The sequence below is a fragment of the Bos indicus x Bos taurus genome, chromosome 25 (genome assembly GCF_003369695.1).
Source record: "Bos indicus x Bos taurus breed Angus x Brahman F1 hybrid chromosome 25, Bos_hybrid_MaternalHap_v2.0, whole genome shotgun sequence".
Lineage (NCBI taxonomy): Eukaryota > Metazoa > Chordata > Mammalia > Artiodactyla > Bovidae > Bos > Bos indicus x Bos taurus.
Genome location: NC_040100.1, coordinates 25,936,560 through 25,955,103, shown reverse-complemented (window position 1 = coordinate 25,955,103; position 18,544 = coordinate 25,936,560). Strand labels below are relative to the sequence as shown.

Here is an 18,544-nt window from a genome sequence, read left to right as displayed (position 1 = left end):
TTTGTGACCCCATGGACTGTAGCCCACCAGGCTCCTCTGTCCATGAGATTTTCCAGGCAAGAATACTGGAGTGGGTTGCCATTTCTTTCTCCAGGGAGTCTTTCCAACACAAAGATAGAACCTGTATCTCTTGTTCACACGAATTCTTTATCGCCTGTGGAGCAGGGATCAAACCTGGGCCCTGAGCAGTGAAATTGTGGAATCCTAACCACTAGAATTCTTTCTCTACTTTTTAAATGTGGCTACTAGAAAATTTGAAATTATATATGTGGCTCAAATTATATTTCTATTGGACAGAACTGTGCTAGACAAAGGATAAGAATGTATTTTTATTGAGCATTGTCTAAGGGATGCTGACACTGTATCTGGGCACCTCTAGATGTACAGGCTATCCCTGGGGCCTTGGCAGCTCATCTGCAGTCTCTGCTGAGAATTACCTCCCAGGGTCTCCTCACTGGACCTAACCTTTCTAACCTCCATGGTCCAAATCACCTCTTGCATGCAACTTATCTTTACCTCAAGACCTGAAGGAACTCTTTTTCTGACCCTCTAGAATGATCTTAACCACTCCTGTTGTCACTTAAGTGTATTAAGTCTTAACTCCCCAACCAAGCCAATGTGGGTAGTTTGTGGTGAGGAAATACCCAACAAGCATCCTGTGCCTTCTTCTAGGATGTAGACATCCTAGTAAACATCACAACAGACATCAGCAATCAATCACGGCACTATAGTTAAACATTAAGAATCAATCATAGCATATATTCTCTCCAAGCCCATTCAAGGGCTTCTTCTTATTTTTTAATACAGAACCCTAGGCAGCTACCACCCACCGATCAAAGCTGTCATGAGAGAAAAAAACCTATTTGCCATCCCTGTAATAGTCACCTAGTGAACTGAATTGTCAGAGTAAATTCAGCAGAGAACCATATGTTTAATACTTTTCTCTCTTTGCACCATAAGCTGTATAACAACAAACTGAGGCCAATAAGAGGATTTTATTTATAGTGTGTCCAAGCAAGTTGTTGTTGCCTGATACCAGGTGTTTGGGTAATTCCTATATGTCTACTGAAGCCCGGGGAAGTTGTAAAGCACATTGTCTATTTTCTTTGAGATAGTTTTTAGCAGGTTCCATCATTCCCTCTCCAAGTACATACAGAGCAAAAGGTATTGGCATTATATAACAAGTCAGGTTCTCCAAAAGTGAGTTTCATGGAACACTAGTTCTGTAATTCTGTAGGATGCTAATAAATATTCAATGAAGAATTAATTCTCTAGTCAAGTAGGTGAGACACATTGGGTTTAGAAAATGTTAAAATGATTTATTGTGACTCTCCAAAAGGGGAATCTAGTACGCTCCCCAATTTTTTTGATGTAGAGTCCCATTTTCATATCTTGAGAACTATGTTCTAAGACACACATTTTTTTTTTAAGACACATATTTTTAGGAAATACGATCCCAAAGGTTAGTGCTGATGCTGTGTTTTTGAAAATGGTAGGGGCGGGTGGGAGGCAGGAATACTGATGGTAAGAATCACTGTAATCTCTCTTTTATTTTCAAATTTATTTCTTCAAACACAAGCATTTGTTGCCATCATTTATCTGGTTAACAGGTGATAGATAAATCATGTTTATTTAGCGTGGAAGATCAGTAAGCCTGATTCAACCCCTTGAGTTTGCCGATGAGAAAACTAAGGCTCAGAGAGATTATGTGCCAATAGCCAAAGTCACCAAGCACATCAGTGTCTAACAAATTAGGAAGCTTTAAAAAAAAAAAAGGCAAAATATGAAGCGGCCCAGAACTATCATCTCCATAATTTCCTGTACCTTAGACTACCCTCATCCTTCATTTGTTTACCTGCAAGAGAAAATTACATTTTGGGGGAGGGTCATGAAGGTAGATATACTCCATTCACCCAACAGAAATAGAGGAGAGATTTACTACAGCAAAGAGCAGGAGAGCTTCTTGAGCCCTTAGCCTTCCTGAGGAAACCCAGCAAAGTGAGCTTAGAGTTCTTAACACTAATGATGATACCTGTCAAAGAACTTCTCTGACTTGATTTCTAGAGCTCTGGACATAAGTTTACTGTTCTAAATGCATAGTGTCCTCAAAAGTGGGCCCTGTGACAAGTGAAGGTTAATGGCTGAAGTTGGCCTCTCAATGGGGACCTTTACAGACTCTGAAAACTCAGTAGACCTCTACTTGGGGCTTAATTTCAAGACTCTCACTAATAAGATCAAAGAGACCACATGGCATGTGTCCCCCACACTCAATGGCTTCTACTCTTGTACAGCCCAAACATCTTTGCCTCTGGCTAATGTCGTTGGCACTGACCTTGGCTTGGTCAGGTTTTCTCAACGTTAGCACTGTTAGCATTTGGGGCTAGATAATTACCTGTTGTGGGTGCTGTCCTGGGCACTGTAGGATGCTTAGCAACTTTCCTGGCCTCTACTCACTAGATCCCAGTGGTATCCCCTGACTTGTAACAATCAAAAATATGTCCAACAAAAGCCCCTTGGGGAGCAAAATTGCCCCTGGCTGAGAACCATGGTTAGATGAACTCAGTGAGGATGATGAGCACTTTCAACAGAGTCAGTTTCCACTAGATAATGAGCTTTTTCAGACAAGGATGCAGGAAACATATGTTAATAATTTTTTATCTCTCTCCTTGGCACCTAGTAGGTATTTACTCACCAATTCACTGCACAAATATTTATTAAGCACCTATTATGTGCTAGGCATTCTTGCAGGAGATAAGGATATAGCACTGAATATCAAATAATCCATGGCCTCAAAGAATTTATATTTCAGAGGAAGTAAGATAGATAATAAAAATACAAATCAAAGTATAAATAAATATATGAAGTAATTTTAGTCACTAAGAGCTTTGAAGAAAAAAAGCAGATAAACATGAAAGAGGGCTGCTTAAACCAGAGTAGTCTATCAGTTGGAATTATATTGGTAACATGATCCAAAATAACCGTGCCTTCAACAAAATAAAAGTTTATTTCTCTCTCAAGTAGAAGTTCAGAAGCAAGTAATCCAGAACTCTTATGCCAGTTCTGCTCCATGAAGTCCTCAGTGATCCAGGCTCCGTCTATTCTATCCCTCTGCTGTGCTTGGCCTCCATTTCCAAGGTTACCTCCTGGTCTGAGGTGGCTGCTCCAGCTCCAGCCATCACATCATGTTCCAGTCAGGAGAATGAATAAATGAGAAGACAAAGAAGCTAAAAGTATGTACCAATTATTTTTTAAGGATGGTTCTTGGATATTGCCACATAATATTTCTGCTTATACTGCATTGGACAGAAGTTGGTCATGTAGCTAGAGCCAGTTTTTTTTTTCTTTTTTGGCTATGTTGCCTGTGGGATCTTAGTTCCCCAACCAGGGATCGAACCTGTGCCCCCTGCTTTGGAAGAATAGAGTCTTAACCACTGGACCACCAAAGAAGTCCCCCGTATTTTTCATAACTACACACAAACACATGTATACAGAGATGAGTGTACAGCCACACCTCCCTTTTGAGATGAGGAAAAAGGCTAAATAAGTGGATTGGGTTAATAAAAAAAGATCTTATATGTTACAAACATTGCAAGGCATAAACGTTCTATTGCCTTTGGTCACAAAATCAGCCTATTTTAATCTGGGCCTCTTTCACTTTAAGAAAATAGTAAATCCAGGTTAATATTTATTCCAATTCTGAGTCATTCTTGGTTTCACTTTCTAAATCATTCAGTAGTGGGTCTGGTGAGATCTTGAAAAGAAACTGGAGGGTGGGGGGGAGAGGGAGAAAGAAACAGCTAGTTTATAGTGAGGCCTCCTGGGAGTAGCTGTTAGACAAGGTGGTAACTAATAACCCGATGAACAGAATTTGTCCAGAATACGTCCAGATGGTAATTAAAATGTTTCTTCCTCCCTTACTCACTCTGTAGGGCCCCCTTGAGGTGCTCTTTGAATTTATTTATTTTCCTCCGGTCACTAGCCTTTCCCTAATTGAAATGGGCGGGGCTGGGGGGAGGGGAGTGTCGCCCGAGAACCAGAAAACAAAATCACCTCTGGACCCGGTTCAGTAAATCATTGATCCAGAAGTCAGAAAGTTTCAGACACACGCTTCAGATTGTGTTTTTTGTACCCCAGGCCAGTGCTTGTCACATTTTAATATGCTTATGAGTCACTTGGGATCTTGCTAAAGCACAGACTGATTCAGCAGGTCTGGACTGGGGCCTGAGACCTTGCATTTCTAACAAGCCTCCCCCCGTAGCTCCCCACCCTGTGATGGCTAGTCTGGAGACCTCACTCTTGAGCAGCGAGGTCCCAGATAGAGCAGTGGTTTTCAAACTCGCCTGCCCGTTTGAATTACCTGGAGGATCTTTAAGAACTCCTGATGCCTAAGCCTTATGGCCAGCTTCTGACTGAATTAGTGTGGGTGAAGCCTGGGCATGATTGGGATTTTCTATGCTTCCCAAGAGGTACTAGTATGAAGCACATTTGGGGACTCACTGCCCTAGACTAGAGCCATTAGTTCTCACACTTTAAAGCGCATCAGGGTCATCTGGAGGGTTTGTTAAGTCATACAGATTGCTGGACCCCACCCTGCATGGTTTCAGTGGGTCTGGGTGGGGCTGGACAGAGAATCTGCTTTTCTAATGAAGTGCTTTTTAATTTTTTTTAACTTTTTATTTTGTATTGGGGTATAGCAGATTAACAACCAATGTTGTCATAGTTTTAGGTGAACAGAGAAGGAACTCAGTCACACATATACATGTATCCATTCTCCCCAAAATTCCCCTCCCATACAGGCTGCCACGTAACATTGAACAGAGTTCCACACGCTGTACAGTAGGTCCTTGTTGGTTACGCATTTTAAATACAGCAGTGTGTACATATCCCAAACTCTCTAACTTTCCCTTCCCCCCGGCAACTATAAGCTTGTTTTCAAAGTCTGTGAGTCTGTTTTGCAAGTTCATTTGTATCATTTATTTTTAGATTCCACATATAAGGGATGTCATACAACATTTCTCCTCCTTTCTCTGACTTTTTTCATTCAGTATGATGGTCAGTAGGTCCATTCATGTTTCTGCAAATGGCCTTATTTCACTCTTTTTAATGGCTGAGTAATACTCCATCTAACAAAGTGCTTTTGATGCTGTTGGTCTGAAGATTTCACTTTGAGAGGCACCATCTGTGGGCTAGGGAAGAGGAGAAGGAACACACAGCAATGTCACTAAGGGGAGGCATTAATCTTCACTCAAGCAAGCACCTAGAGAAGCATAAATTACCGGTGCTTGGAAGTTGCCTTGACTGTCCTCTCACCACCTGGAAAGGACTGACCACCAATTACAGCCAGCCTATGGCCCCTACTTTATGGCACAAGACTTGCCAGCTCTCCCACTCCATGCTGATGACCCATTTTGCCACAGTTCAGACCAGTAGTAGCCCCTCTAGAATAGAGGGTGGTGGCCTTGTCCTCAGAGAGGTGATGCTCTTGGGGAGGATGAATGCTGCATTTGGACAAGCTGCAGATCACCCACCGAGTCTGGACGGAGGTAGAACATCCGCCCTTGCCTCAGGAAAAGCCCATGATGCCATTTCACAGAGATGCTTTAGTGATCCTGGTTCTTATGCAAACAGTGGAAGACCTCGCTTATAACCACAGGAATGCTGAGATGTGGTGGAACAAAAGAGAATTCTCTTATGGGTAGCAGATAAGAATGTTCAATGACTGGGACTGTCTCCCCAAAACACTGAGCTCCTAAATCCAAAGAGTTATTTTCCATATTTAATGTTTTCTCCAGCTTTTTAAATTAAAAAATAAGGAAGAAAGAAGCATGCTATAGATTTATAACAAAAGATAGAGCAGAGGTAAGACTGATCCGCTCTTTTAAAATATTCACTTTTATCTTTCCCAAAGAAAATTCCTTTACTTACCTATGTATTTTCTTTCAAGGATGTTTTCATAGTCAGCAGTCTGAGTTAAGTCTGTGTGTATTGAGTTGCTAAGTTGTGTACGACTCTTTGTGACCCCATGAACTTGGGAGCCTGGGATCACACCCCATGTGATCCCAGGCTCCTCTGTCCATGGGATTTCCCAGGCAAGAATACCGGAGTGGGTTGCCATTTCCTTCTCTAGGGGATCTTTTCAGCCTAGGAATTGAATTCACACTCCTTCATTGGCAGGCAGATTCTTAGCAGTTAAAAAAAAACACAAATATATATGATATATAACTTTGTGTACGTTGTACATTGTACAACATGTTGATAAGATTGCTATTGTAGTACCTCTTTCACATCACATAATTATCATTTCCTTTTAAGATCTAGTCTCTCAGCTAGTCTGGTGATTATAATACAATGCTTTATAGTATATATTTACTATAGTATGTATTAGCTCTCTTGGCTTTATTTACTACTTAATTGCAAGTTTGTTTAATCCTTAGAAGAAAATAGCCCTAGAGATGTGGGAAGGAAAGTATCATTTATTAAGCATCTACTATGTTTTAGGGATTCCACAAACCTTTTTGTGTTCATTAACTCATGTATTGTAGTAGAAAGCTCTGCTATCACTGGAATTATAATTGTCTGGAATTTTTTGGAAAAAAATTTTTAAGCAAACTAAAGATAAAGCATTCTTTATCATAGAGAAAATAACATAGACATTAAAGAAGCATGTAGAACTCTGAATCTATGTGGGCCATTAAGCCACAAAAACTTTCTGGACCTTGTATGGTGACCATTCAAATTCCTGCTGAGAGCTTGTTTTTGTTTGTTTGTTTGTTTTCCTGCGAGATCTTAGTTCCCCCATCAGGGATGGAACCTGTGCCCCATGCAGTGGAAACATGGAGTCTTAACCACTGGACTAGGGAAGTCCTGAGAGCTACTTGTTTAATGATATCACAAACAAAGTTTTAGCAGTTGCTTCTAATGGGTTTTCAAGGCTTTGGGGTCCCCCAGAATTAGGGGGTGGTATGGCTTATTTTTGGATGTGAGAGTTGGACTGTGAAGCAGGCTGAGTGCTGAAGAATTGATGCTTTTGAACTGTGGTGTTGGAGAAGACTCTTGAGAGTCCCTTGGACTGCAAGGAGATCCAACCAGTCCATTCTGAAGGAGATCAGCCCTGGGATTTCTTTGGAAGGCATGATGCTAAAGCTGAAACTCCAGTACTTTGGCCACCTCATGCGAAGAGTTGACTCATTGGAAAAGACTCTGATGCTGGGAGGGATTGGGGGCAGGAGGAGAAGGGGACGACAGAGGATGAGATGGCTGGATGGCATCACTGACTCAATGGACGTGAGTCTGAGTGAACTCCGGGAGTTGGTGATGGACAGGGAGGCCTGGCGTGCTGCGATTCATGGGGTCGTAAAGAGTCGGACATGACTGAGCAACTGAACTGAACTGATGGCTTATTTTGCCTGCTGGCAGAAACTTTAAATACAGCAAGTTCCCTACATATGAACCTTCGAGTTGTAAGCTTTCAAAGATGTGAATGTGAGTCACTGCTTTTTTTTTTCCAAGGGGGTAGATAGAATTGAATCCAGCAAGGAACCAGAACCTGCACCATGGTGTGAGTGAACCTGCAGCTTGCCCTCCGCCTCTTCTTGCTGAAAATTCTTCAGTTCTGCCATCTCCCACCTCCTCTCCCTCCTCCAGTCAGTAACTCTTCCTGCCTGTTCTCTTGATGCCAGCCCCTGGATGTCAGCTGTTGTGCTGTACTACTTACTTTTCAATGTACTGTAGGATTAAAAACGTTTTATTTTTTGTGTTTGGTTTTTTATGTATTACTTGCATGAAAAGTATTATAAACCTATTATAAGCACCAAAGTACAGTACTATGCAGTCGATAGTGTTAGTTGGGTACCTAGGCTAACTTTGTTGGACTTAACAAACAAACTGGACTTAAGAATGTGCTCTTGGAATGAAACCTGTTTGTGTGCGGGGGCCTTACTGTAATGTATATATATTTTTGTTATTCTGCTATATGTTGACCATAAGTTATATAGCAAAATGAAGCCATGTATTAGGCAAAGGATTTTTCCCCCCTCCAAAATACTGTATTAAACATTGACCTTGAATGTGCAAGTGTGGCAGTCGCCATTGCTGAAAGTACTGTGGTCAGAGGCAGTGGACGATGAGATGCAGAGACGTCGGATGTTCCACTTGACCTTGCTCGCCTCTGCTCTGCCCCAGCCCTGTACCACCAGATGCTCGGTAGGGGCACCGCACAGAGGCGCAGCTTGCCAGAGGGCCTCCCCTCGGCTGTCCTATTTTGGTGCTTGGCTGCTCAAATGGACTGGCTGGTGCCTTCTCTGATCCTGTGGCTTCCCTCCTGGACTGTCCTTTCCCCGCTCCTTCTAGCACTCTGTAAGAGTTATTTCCTGGGATAAACCTCTCATCCCATCACCCATACGGTTGTGTGTTGAACCTTGGACCAGACCACAAAGGCCAAGGTGAAGAATGAAGGAAGCTACTGAAGGCCCCTGAGCCAAAGGGTGGCCTATGTCTGTGAGTGGGGCTCTTTTGACTGCAGCTAGGGTTCAAGGCAATGGCACCCCACTCCAGCACTTTTGCCTGGAAAATCCCATGGACGGAGGAGCCTGGTGGGCTACAGTCCATGGGGTCGCTAAGAGTCGGACACGACTGAGCGACTTCCCTTTCACTTTTCACTTTCATGCATTGGAGAAGGAAATGGCGACCCACTCCAGTGTTCTTGCCTGGAGAATCCCAGGGATGGGGGAGCCTGGTGGGCTGCCGTCTATGGGGTCGCACAGAGTTGGCCACGACTGAAGCGACTTAGCAGCAGCAGCAGCAGGGTTCAAGGCACTTGGGCTTCTCCATGGAGCAGGGTGCTGTGCAGAAAAAATTGCCTTCTGACTACTTCCCAAGTCTGCCCCACAGCAGGTGCCCTGTGCCCTCCTGCTTCACTGACCAGGGGTCACTATGACTTTGCCCCTCAGTCTTGACAAGAAGTCTTCCCTTGTGGCTTAGCTGGTAAAGAATCCACCTGCAATGCAGGAGACCTGGGTTCGATCCCTGGGTTGGGAAGATCCCGTGGAAAAGGGAAAGGCTACCCACTCCAGTATTCTGGCCTGGAGAATTCCGTGGACTGTGTATAGTCCACGGGGTTGCAAAGAGTTGGACATGACTGAGCAACTCTCACTTGTTTAAATATATAAATATTCTCACTTAGGGGCTTCCCTGGTGGCCCAGAAGGTAAAGAATCTGCCTGCAATGAGGGAGACCCAAGTTCGATTCCTGGGTTCGGAAGATCCCCTGGAGAGGGAAATGACAACCCACTCTAGTACTCTTGCCTGGAAAATCCCATGGACAGAGGAGCCTGGTAGGCTACAGTCCATGGGGTCGAAAAGAGTCAGACATGACTGAGCGACTTCACGTTCTTTATTCTCACTTCACTTGACAAGAAGAGTTGGTGTTTGCATTCAACAAATAGAAGGACTGATGTGCAAGAAGATTCTAGTTCTTTATGGCAGTGGTGTTTATATGCAGCTGCTTTGTGGCAGTCACGGGAATAGGTTAAATGAGGTGGCTTTTAAAATAAGAATAGCAGGAAATCTGCCTTCCAGCAGGATATATATACAGCACTCTGGGAAGGAGCACGTGTAATTGGCCAAAAGAGGTATTAGTGGTTACATTTCAGAATCCACTGGGGGGCTTTAAAAATATCCAGGCTCTCCACTGCAGACCATTTAAATTCAGTTTCTGGGGGTGAGGCTCAGACATCTTGGTGGAGGTATTTTTTTCTTTTTTAGTCTAAAGTGATTCCCAAGAGTAGCCAGGATTGAGAATCCATTCAACCACAGTGAAGAGGTTGCGAAAGGGGACCTATGGGCCATATCTGATCGAGGATAGTATTATCTTTCAGAAATTTGGATTTGCTGCTAATATTGAAACAGGGAAATTGCAAATACAAACCTAAATTTCCAGCTTCTTTCCTTTGAGATCCCAGAAGTGGGGCCATAGTCCCCACTAACCCTTAGTGTCTTGCCCAGTCTGTTTCACTCATTCTATTATCTCCCTGTCCACTGTAGACACTGAATTTGGGGACCTCACAGGGATTAAGAGAAGGTGTCAGTAAACTATAGCCCTTGAGCTAAATCTGGCTTGCTGCCTCTTTTTGTATGGCCTGTAAGCTAAGAATGGTTTCTATGTTTTGAAATTGCTGAGGGAAAAAGTGAAAGGGGAATATTTCATGACGCATGAAAAATTACATAAAATTCAAATGTCAGTGCCATATTAGAACATGGATCATGGCCATGCTTATTTGCTAATGTGTTGTATGTGGTCACTTTTGTGCTGCAACAGCAGACTGTAGGGTCACAAATCCTGTGACCTTTATCTACTACCTGTCACTTGTTATAGAACCAGTTTGCTGATTAAGAGAGTAAGATTTAGTATCAAACAAAGCTAGATTTGGACTCTGTTTCTGTTATCAGTTATCGGAGAGAAATTGGGCAAATTCCATCACCTCTTGGTAAAAGGCAGAGAAGAAATCTTACCCTGCGAGCCACCGTGATGATGTTGTTCAGATGACTATGTTCAGCTCCCAGCCTAGTGCTGAGAAAGTGCACAATACATTGTATCCAACAGAAGAGGAAGACTGAAAATCATCCACTTTGAGAGTGATAGTGTTTTTCATTGACTAACAGAAAAAGATCCAGGGGTCCTTAACTATTTTAAAAGAAAGCTCATTGCTCTTCTAAAGAGATTACATTACTATGTCATTAAAGTCACTTTGCAGCAATTCAATGGAGTTATTATTCTACGTTAGATATCTTTTAAGTGTAAAAGCTGCAATGTTTATCAAATGCAAAATCACCTTTTTACTTGATACTATTGATTATTGGCTTTGTTACCATATGAAAACCTTGGAAATAATTACCATTTAGCATGAATAATAATTCAGTTTGTTCAGAAACTGAACTGTCCATGCTGCTGCTGCTAAGTCGCTTCGGTCGTGTCCGACTCTGTGCAATCCCAAAGATGGCGGCCCACCAGGCTCCCCCGTCCCTGGGATTCTCCAGGCAAGAACACTGGAGTGGGTTGCCATTTCCTTCTCCAATGCATGAAAGTGAAAAGTGAAAGTGAAGTCACTCAGTCGTGTCCAACTCTTAGTGGCCTCATGGACTGCAGCCTACCAGGCTCCTCCGTCCATGGGATTTTCCAGGCAATAGTACTGGAGTGGGTTGCCATTTTACTGAGTGAAAATTGTCTTTTCTGTGATATCACTTTATGTGTTACATTGGAAGTTTATTAATTATCCAGAAGCTGATATTGTTGATTTCCAAAAAGAAAAAAGCAGCAGAATCTTCTTCTGTTTGATGAAAGTTGACCAAATCAAAGACTTGGTTATAAATATTTATCATTTAATTAAATCATCAGAACTGATCATGCACTTAAAATACTCATAACTTAACATTTACCATTTTAAAATATACAATCTTACAGCATTAAGTACCATTCGCAATGTTGCACAGCTGTAACCACTATCGAGTTCCAGAACTTTTTCATCACCCCCGCAAAGAAACCTCATACCCACTAAGCAGTCACTCCCAGTTCTCCGCCTCACCCCAATTCCTAGCAACCACTAACCTGCTCTCTCTCTCAATGAATTTGCCTATTCTGGATATTTCATTTATATGACCTGGGGTGCCTGGCTTCTTTCACTTAGCATAGCGTTTTCAAGGTTTATCTGTGCTGCACTATAGCATGTCCCAGGACTTCCCTGATAGCTCACTTGGTAAAGAATTCACCTGCAATGCAGGAGATCCTGGTACGAGTCCTGGGTTGTGAAGATCCGCTGGAGAAGGGATAGGCTACCCACTCTAGTATTCTTGGGCTTCCCTTGTGGCTCAGCTGGTAAAGAATCCATCTGCAATGCAGGAGACCTGGGTTCAGTTCCTGGGTTGGGAAGATCCCTGGAGAAGGGAAAGGCTAGCCACTCCACTATTCTGGCTCAGAGAATTCCGTGTATAGTCGACAGGGTGCAAAGAGTCAGACACCGCTGAGTGACTTTAACTTTAACTTTTCATAGCATGTACCAGTTCTATGTTTCTTTTTGTGGCTGAATAAAATTCTATAGCATGGGACTTCCCTGGTGGTCCAGTGGTTAAGAATTCCCCTGCCGATCCAGGAGACACAGATTCGATCCCTGGTCCTGGAAGAACCCCATGCTGTGGGACAACTAGGTCCACATGCTGCAGCTGCTGAGCCCACCTGCCCTAGAACCCAAGCTCTGCAGCAAGAGAAGCCACCGCAGTGAGAAGCCTGCACACCTCAGCTGGAGAGTAGCCTCTTCTCCCTGCAACTAGAAAAGCCTGTGCATAGCAAGGAAGACCCAGCACAGCCAAAAATAAAAAAAATAAAATAAAACTTTAAAAAATTAAATTTAAAAATTGTACAGGAGGCAGTGACCTAAAACATCCCAAAGAAAAAGAAATGCAAGAATGCAAAGTGATTGTCTGAGGAGGCTTTACAAATGGCTGAGGAAAGAAGAAAAGTGAAAGGCAAGGGAGAAAGGGAAAGATATACCCAACTGAAAGCAGAATTCCAGAGAACAGCAAGGAGAGAGAAGAAGTCCTTCTTAAAAGGACAATGCAAAGAAATAGAGAAAAGCAATAGAATGGGAAATACTCGTGATCTCCTCAAGAAAATTACAGATATAAAGGGAACATTTCATGCAAGGATGGGCACGATAAAGGACAGAAACAGTAAGGATCTAACAGAAGCAGAAGAGATTAAGAAGAGGTGGCAAGAATACAGAGAAGAACTATACAAAAAAGGTCTTAATGACTTGCATAACCATGATGCTGTGGTCACTTACCTTAAGCCAAACATTGTGGAGTGTGATGTCAAAGGGACCTTAGGAAGCATCAATACAAACGAAGCTAGTGGAGGTGATGAATTCCAGCCGAGCTACTTCAAATCCTAAAAGATTATGCTGTTAAAGTGCTGCACTCAATATGCCAGCAAATTTGAAAAACTCAGCAGTGGCCGCAGGACTGGAAAAGGTCAGTTTTCATTCAAATTCCAAAGTAGGGTAATGTCAAAGTATGGTACTACATTGTATGTACTACTACACATGCTAGTAAGGTTATGTTGAAAATCCTTCAAGCTAGGCTTACACTAGTATATGAATTGAGAACTTCCAGTTGTACAACCTGAGTTTAGAAAAGGCAGAGGAACCAGAGTTCAGATTGCTAGCATTCACTGGATTATGGAGAAACCAAGGGAGTTCCAGAAACATATCTACTTCTGCTTCATTGACTACACTAAAGCCTTTGACTGGGTCACTACAAGCTGAAGCCTTTGACTATGGATCACAACAAGCTGTGGAAAACTCTTAAAGAGATGGGAATACCAGACAAACCTCACCTATCTCCTGAGAAATCTATGTGGGCCGGGAAGCAACAGTTAGAATTGGACATGCTACAACTGACTAGTTTCAAATTGGGAAAGGAATATAACAAGCTGTGTATTGTCACCCTGCTTATTTAACTTCTGTGCAGAGTATGCCATGCTAAATGCTGGGTTGGATGAATCACAAGCTGGAATCAAGACTGCCAGAAGAAATATCAGTAACTTCAGATATGCAGATGACACAACCCTTATGGCAGAAAGCAAAGAGGAACTAAAGAGCCTCTTGAAAGTGAAAGAGGAAAATGAAAAAGCTTGCTTAAAACTCAACATTCAAAAAACTAAGATCATGGCATCCGGTCCCATTCAGTTCAGTTCAGTTCAGTTCAGTCACTCAGTCATGTCTGACTCTTTGCAACTCCATGGATCGCAGCATGCCAGGCCTCCCTGTCCATCACCAACTCCCAGAGTTCGCTGAGACTCATGTCCATCGAGTCAGTGATGCCATCCAGCCATCTTATCCTCTGTCGTCCCCTTCTCTTCCTGCCTTCAATCTTTCCCAACATCAGGGTCTTTTCCAATGAGTCAACTCTTCACATGAGGTGGTCAAAGTATTGGAGTTTCAGCTTCAGCATCAGTCCTTCCATTGAACACCCAGGACTGATCTCCTTTAGTATGGACTGGTTGGATCTCCTTGCAGTCCAAGGGACTCTCAAGAGTCTTCTCCAACACCACAGTTCAAAAGCATCAATTCTTCGGTGCTCAGCTTTCTTCACAGTCCAACTCTCACATCCATACATGACCACTGAAAAAACCATCTAGGTTGGTCATAACTTTCCTTCTAAGGAGTAAGCGTCTTTTAATTTCATGGCTGCAATCACCATCTGCAGTGATTTTGGAGCCCCAAAAAACAAAGTCTGATACTGTTTCCACTGTTTCCCCATCTATTTCCCATGAAGTGATGGGACCAGATGCCATAATCTTAGTTTTCTGAATGTTGAGCTTTAAGCCAACTTTTTCACTCTCCTCTTTCACTTTCATCAAGAGGCTTTTTAGTTCCTCTTCACTTTCTGCCATAAGGGTGGTGTCATCTGCATATCTGAGGTTATTGATATTTTCCCCGGCAATCTTGATTCCAGCTTGTGCTTCTTCCAGCCCAGCATTTCTCATGATGTACTCTGCATATAAGTTAAATAAGCAAGGTGACAATATACAGCCTTGACGTACTCCTTTTCCGGTCCCATTACTTCACAACAAATAGATGGGGTAACAATGGAAACAGTAAGAGACTTCATTTTCTTGGGCTCCAAAATCACTGCAGATGGTAGCTGCAGCCATGAAATTAAAAGACACCTGCTCCTTGGAAGAAAAGCTATGACCAATCTAGACAGCATATTAAAAAGCAGAGACATTACTTTGCCAAGAAAGATCTGTCTAGTCAAAGCTATGCTTTTTCCAGTAGTCATGTACAGATGTGTGAGCTGGGCCATAAAGAAGGCTGAGCACCAAAGAACTGATGCTTTCAAACTGTGGTGCTGGAGAAGACACTTGAGAGTCCCTTGGACCGCAAGGAGATCCAACCAGTCCATCCTAAAGGAAATCAATCCTGTATATTCATTGGAAGGATTGATGCTGAAGCTGAAGGTCCAATACTTTGGCTACCTGATGTGAAGAACTGACTCATTGGAAAAGACCCTGATATTGGGAAAGATTGAAGGCAGCAGGAGAAGGGGATGTCAGAGGATGAGCTGGTTGGATGGCATCACTGACTCAATGGACATGAGTTTGAGCAAGGTCCAGGAGCTGGTGATGGACAGGGAAGTTTGGCATGCTCGCAAAGAGTCAGACATGACTCAATGACTGAACTGAACTGAACTGAACTGAAGATCATAGCATCCAGTCCCATCACTTCATGGTAAATATAAGGGGGAAAAGTGGAAGCAGTGACAGATTTTATTTTCTTGGGCTCCATAATCACTGCAGATGATGACTGCAGCCATGAAATTAAAAGACGGTTGCTCCTTGGAAGGAAAGCTATGACAAACCTAGACAGTGCATTAAATAGCAGAGACATCACTTTACTGACTAAGGTCCATATAGTTAAAGCTAAGGTTTTCCAGCCGTCATGTACAAATGTGAGAGTTGGACTATAAAGAAGGCTGAGTGCCTAAGAATTGATGCTTTTGAATTGCGTTGCTAGAGAAGACTCTTGAGAGTCCCTTGGACTGCAAGGAGATCAAGCTAGTCAATCCTAAAGGAAATCAACCTTGAATATTCATTGGAAGGACTGTTGCTGAAGTTGAGATACCAATATTTTGATCACCTGATGGGAAGAGCTGACTCACTGGGGAAAAAAACCCCTGATGCTGAGAAAGACTGAAGGCAAAAGGAGAAGCAGGCAGCAGAGGATGAGATTGTTAGATAGCTTCACTGATTCAATGGACATGAATCTGAGCAAACTCCGGGAGATAGCAGAGGACAGAGGAGCCTGGCATGCTACAATTCATGAGGCTGCAAAGAGTCGGACACGACTTAGCAACTGAACAACAACAATATCATTTAAAAAAATATTTCAGTATTTGGATATTCCATGTTTTGTTTATTCATTCATCCACTGATAGATATTTGGGTTGTTTCCTCTTAGGGCTAGTGTGAATAGTGCTGTGATGAACATTCATGTACATATTTTTTGTTGGAAAACCTGTCAGAGTTCTACTATCAAGACCCTTTCAGACAATGCTAAGTATCTGAAAGAAAATGAGCTAGATGAACAGTAAAAGGACTGAGACCTGGATTAAAAAGGGTCTTGATAATGCATTTGTTCGCTTGCATAATGCTGTCTCACCCCCTTGAATGCAAAGGCCATGAGGGCCAGGACTGTAGGTGTGTTCACTGCTACACCTTGAGAGAGTGAACACACAGACTGTGCCCGGACCACATATATAAATAGAACTCAGACTCACAGTCTGCAGCAACCAGCCAAGAAGCCAACCCATGACTGCCAGTAACCAGTCCAGGAAACCATTCTGCCGTCTCTAAATCAGACTTGGAGGAAGTCAGACCACTGTCTTCAGCAACCAGCCCAGAAGCCAAATAACAACCCCTGCAACCATCAGCCCCCCATAACCAGGACTTGATTCATAACTGACAGCTTCTCTAATTTTTGTTCCCACTTCTAACTAGAGGGACCAACTAGAGAAAGTTAACCATGCAAGCCTAACCAGTTACACAAGGACGTGCTTCTAGTTAGCCCGCCCCACCTTTCCTATGCCAACAGCCTCTTATGGGACACACCTGGTCCTTCTCGCATCCCCTCCTCTTCTTTTTTCAACTATAAAGCTTTCCCACTCCTCTGTCTACCCTTGAGTCTCTGCCAAAAGGCAAATGATAGGGGCTGAGTCCCTTGCTCTAGCAGGCTCTGAATATATGGCTTCTTCATGGTTCCTTCGGATGGTCTTTATCTGTTTCCACAGCCTCCTTCCCCAGGACAGGGCCTGGCATACAGAGGGGCCTGGTCAGTGACTGGGGATGGTGTGAACACACGTTGCTGAGGACAGGCCTGTCCTTTCACAGTCCCTGCCAGGGCCCTCAAGCCCACAGCACACTCTGAGGTCTCATCCCAGCCCCCCTCTCTCTTTAGAACTCCAGACCTGCTTGTGCAGCAGCTGACAGGCTGTGTCTGCCGAGACATCCACAGGTCCTGGGATGCAGTGTGTCCCGCATCTGCTGGTCCCTCCTCTCTTCCTTCTATACCTCTTCACCTGGTGTCATCACCCAGGTCCCCCTGAGTGCCCCGCCTGGAACCTGGGAGTCAGCCTACCCGCTCCTTCTCATTCTCCCCAACCTATTCAGTTCAGTTCAGTCACTCAGTCTTGTCTGACTCTTTGCAACCCCGTGGACTGCAGCACGCCAGGCTTCCCTGTCCATCACCAACTCCTGGAACTTGTTCAGACTCATATCCAATGAGTTGGTGATGCCATCCAACCGTCTCATCCTCTGTCATCCCCTTCACTTTTTGGATTCAATCTTCCCCAGCATCAGGGTCTTTTCTAAGGAGTCAGTTCTTCACATCAAGGGGCCAAAGTATTGGAGCTTCAGCTTCAGCATCAGTCCTTCCAGTGAACACTCAGGGTTGATTTCCTTTAGGGTTGACTGGTTATAACCCGTCAGTAAGTCCTGTTGGTTCTACTCCAGAATGCCTGGTGAAACCACACGTTCTTCTAGCTCTGCTACTGGTCAGGCCCTCATTGCGGCAACAGCCCCAAACTGGTCTAGCTGCCCTCATCCTGGTCTCCTCCAAAAGAGCCAGGGGACACTCCCCTGAACAACCTATTTCTGATCAGGAGACGCCCCCACTGAGTCACCCTCAGGCTAGAGTCTAAACCTAAAAGAAGGGAATTCCCTGGCTGTCCAATAGTTAAGACTCTGCGGTCTCAATGCAGGTGGCACAGATTTGACCCCCAGGCATGGAACCAAGATCCTGCATGCCCTGTGGCATGGCATAGCCAAAATAAAATAAAAATAAACCTAAGAGAAGAGTTTTTCTGGAGCCTCCCAGACCTGGTCCCTGCCCACCTTCCCAGTTTTAACTCTGGTCTAGCCTATATTCTAACCATGGGCATGGCAGGTGATGGCACTCTCTGCCCTCCCTGTCCCCCTCTCTCCCCTCACTTACTTGGCAGGTGGCTTCTCTTCTTCAAGCCTCGGGGAGCCACTGCCTCAATGGTGAAGCCTCATCCTGACTGCCCTGATACCCTCCTGTTATCTGATAGATTATTCTGGGCTCATTACCCTAGGACGAGATTTTCTGGTCAGTCCCCTTCCCCACCTCCATGTGTAAATTCCTTGAGGGCACAAAATGTAGTTTTAACCTTTGTCATCTCAGAACCAAATACAATGCCTGGCACTTGGCAGGTATCAGAATGTCAATATTTGTTGAGCAAATAAATGTTTGCATAAGAACTGTATCAAAGCTGGATTACCCAACTGACTTTAGGGCTAGTTAGTGAAAGAGGGGGAACTCCCCAAATTATTTGGAAAGATTTTGATATGTGATAGTTGAATAAAAACAATGAGTCATTATTCTCAGAAAATAGAGGAAATGAGAATTTGGTTGGACTTCCTTACATGCCTCTTGCTGTCTCGGTTTTTCTTATTTTTCAACTTCATTTTATTTCAT

At 43.5% G+C, this 18,544-nt stretch overlaps 1 long non-coding RNA gene across 1 annotated transcript; it reads right to left on the bottom strand.

The window, feature by feature from the left end:
* Window positions 1-4,829: 4,829 nt before the first annotated feature.
* LOC113883887 lies at window positions 4,830-18,184 on the bottom strand. Its single transcript, XR_003508756.1, has 3 exons — window positions 18,041-18,184; window positions 12,833-12,936; window positions 4,830-5,186 (listed from the first exon to the last, which is right to left on the bottom strand). It is a non-coding gene; the product is annotated as an uncharacterized LOC113883887 (long non-coding RNA).
* Between the last annotated feature and the right edge of the window lie 360 nt (window positions 18,185-18,544).